Source organism: Papaver somniferum, chromosome 9, assembly GCF_003573695.1.
Source record: "Papaver somniferum cultivar HN1 chromosome 9, ASM357369v1, whole genome shotgun sequence".
Lineage (NCBI taxonomy): Eukaryota > Viridiplantae > Streptophyta > Magnoliopsida > Ranunculales > Papaveraceae > Papaver > Papaver somniferum.
In genome coordinates this window covers 48,720,954-48,724,392 of record NC_039366.1, presented here as the reverse complement: position 1 = coordinate 48,724,392, position 3,439 = coordinate 48,720,954, and the positions used below count along the sequence as shown (strand labels likewise).

The 3,439-nt window shown below is 33.6% G+C and overlaps 1 long non-coding RNA gene across 1 annotated transcript; it reads left to right on the top strand.

The window, feature by feature from the left end:
- Positions 1 to 2,043: 2,043 nt before the first annotated feature.
- Positions 2,044 to 2,850, top strand: LOC113313827. The gene is made up of 3 exons (XR_003342064.1): positions 2,044 to 2,090; positions 2,582 to 2,656; positions 2,787 to 2,850. It is a non-coding gene; the product is annotated as an uncharacterized LOC113313827 (long non-coding RNA).
- The last annotated feature ends 589 nt before the right edge of the window (positions 2,851 to 3,439 follow it).

Genomic DNA, 3,439 nt, shown 5'->3' with positions numbered 1-3,439 from the left:
TGTCCTGGACTTGCAATTAATTTAATTGTATAAGGACGGGAAAACAAGAAGGATTAGTTATCTTAGCTTTGGGTGTATCTAACTTTGATAACTTGGTCCCCTTATATAGCTTTCATAACTTTGAAGTAAATTTTGGTTAAGAAGAAAATTTTGATGCTAAAGTGGATAAGTTTGGGTCAGAGTTGCAGCAAATCAAAAATCAAAAATGCATCGTGACCACCAAATAAAAAATCTTAAGCATGCACTGGGACGCGTCGAGGCGTAGCTGAGCCAAATCAAATAAAAAATCTTAAGCATGCACTCGGACGAGCCAAACCAAATAAAAAAGAAAGAGTACAATGCTAAAAGAAAGAGTTACCCCAAATCAAAAATTCTAAGCATGCATCGGGGCGACCAAATCAAAAATCCTAAGCGATTCGTTTAAAACGATGTGGGAGAAAGCAGCGAACTACCAAATCAAAAATTCTTAGCATGCATCGAGGCGAAGCCGAGCCAAGCATGCATTGGGACGGGGAGAAGAGAAGCCGAGCCAAGCGTGCATTGGGACTGGGCAAAGCGAAGCCGAGCCACGTCAAATCAAAATCCTAAGCATGCATTGGGACGGGGCGAGGCGAAACCGAGCCACACCAAATCAAAAATCCTAAGCCACGGGTGGCAAAGCCCCTCGACACCAAATAAAAATGCACGACGGGCGAGGTGAAGACACATCATACCAAACCAAAAATATGGCTAAAACTAAAAAAAACATGGTAGACGGTTTTCGGGTCCGCCCGAGCATAGCACGGGCCCAAAAAACCTAGTTCTCTATATAAAAACAGAGTTTTTTCGAGCAACGTGGTTAACCGGAGCTTCTGGTTGATTCTGGCCCCAACAAGATTTAATTTTTGGTAATATTATCTGATATCAACCAATAAAATTCGAAGAAAATCTTTACTGCCCACAATATATTTTTCGGCCAATCACATGAAACAAAAACAAAATTACTTAAAACAACTAAACCATAAATATCAAGTTGCTTCCAAAAATATATTAAATAATTATTCTAAATATATTTAGGATTCATAAAAAGATGGAAATAAAATCATATCAAAATATGTATTGTTCATCATGATTTTATCAAAAAATTAAATCAATCATAAAACATAAATTTTAAAAGAATATCAAATGTCCAATGTCCAATTATATTTATTAAAATTAAACTAATTTAATTATAATTTCAAACCACTACTAATTTAACCGAACACTATTTGTAATTTATAATTATAATTCTAAAAGATTAAAAAAGCTTTGATAAAATTCAACTCAATGATTAAAATTTATAATTTAAATACATAGATTTGTGAATACTTACATGTAGATCGAACAGTGATTCCTTCTCCGCAAAACAAAATGATCGTTCATCCTGTCCAATAATCAAATATAAATTATTAAATAGAAAATTGTGATGAACAATACATATTAAGCAAAAATTTGAGAATGGGAGAACATAAAACGTTACTAAAAAAATACAATAGACAAAAATGGATGAATTTCGATTTTCTAAAAATGGTTAACTCCATAATAAAAAAATATGTGAAAAATACTAGAACCCCCTTCTATATGGGTTCAAACATATAGAAGCCCCACAAAATGGATCCTCCACCCTCAACTCCACACTTTCATAAAATGATATTACTAGGCCCGAAAAATCAAATTATCTTTAGATCAGGCCCATAATTAATTATTCCGAACTTTAATAATGGCAACATTGCCCTTTAGTATTTATACAAGGGAATCCCAGAAGCTTCTTTTCATTTCTCTATTCTCTTTCTCTTTCATCTTTATCTCTCTCTGTTGTAGAACAATGGTTTCTAGGGTTCCTGAGATTCATTTTCGACTGCATCAAATCTTCTTCGTCTTCATCAAATCTTCGACTGCAGCAACAACGATTGATTGCATCTTCTCCTTTTATGCCTCTGTAGTTTCATTTATGTCAAAGATCGATTGAATCTGATCAAAAGATAGATCTTACGGAAGATGCAGATGATTTGTTTAGTCTGATAATTAACCAAAGAAATCGAAGAGAAACATCAGGAAAAACGAATTGAAAGGTAAGTTAATCTTCCTTTAAAGCTTTCATTAATCGATTTCGAGTTGAAATCAAATTTCTCGTGGTTTGATTTTAATGATTTTGAAAAAAAAATGAAAATTAATCTCGATTTCATTATCTGATCCTTAATTAGAGTTTAGATCCTTAATCATGGGAAAGATGAGCATGATTTTGCGTATAAGTATCATCTTCTCTTAAGGATTTTAGGGTTTTCAGAACCTATATCTTCATTTTTTTTAATTAACCTATCCTAATTGAAATCGAAGCATAGATCTACAATTTTCTACTCACTCTGGTTGTTTTGATTTAGATTTTTTGAAAAAACTTGAACAAAAAATCCATATCTATTCGTCGTAAATCTTAATTTGTAGCTACGATCTAAAATAATGTTTTGAGATTCAGTATCAAAGAATCATTGTCTCTGTTACCCATAGATTTGATTTGATTTTTCATCCACTCATATGAACTGGTCTGGTGATGTTGGTGGTGCAGGTAGGGGTTCTTTAGGAGGATGAGGAGGCACTGGTGATATCAGAATTGATAAATTGAATGAGAACTGCTTCATTGGTTAGTTTGTTTATCCAAGTGGCTATAGATGAAACAACAGAAAACACTCTTGAATCACAAAAGAGTTTGATTGCTCAATTGTTGTACTTTTCTGAGAAATTAGAAAGCTCTGATTCATCCTTATCACCAGGCTCATATGTGTTGACATATATGAAAGAAAGCAGTGCTGAGAAGTAGAAGTCAACTGATAAAGATGATTATAGGTACTTCATTTCAGATACCATGCTGCCAATGTTTTGCTCTTGAGGTAAATTTTTTGGTTGTTTCTCACTGGTTGTGTCTTAGTTATTTGGTTGTTAGGTACTTCATTTTCCGATGTCATGCTGCAAATGTTTTGGTTACTCTGCAAATGTTGGAAGTATGTTTAATCTGTTTTTTACGTGGTCCTAGGTCTGTTTTGGTTACTCTGCAAATTTTGGTCATCATTGTAACTAATTTTGTTGTTTGATATACAAAGGTGTCCTCGTTAAGCATTTGATTCTCTGAAATTTAAGTATAATTTGTACAACTGACCCAATTTGATAAATTTCATCTAACATGCTTATCTGTTATATTTATGTAGCTGCTCTGAGATAGGAGATCACAGATGAAACAAATAAAGGGACATGACGCTCCAAATCTATCTCTACCGATCCAATTCATCTCAGTATCTATTCTCCCAATGGTAAGATGGCTTTAAAAAACACCGAAGTGTAACTGCGGCTTACACATGCCATATGCATGTGTAACTTCCTATTACATATGCTTATGACATATGTAACTGCGAATTACACATGATATATG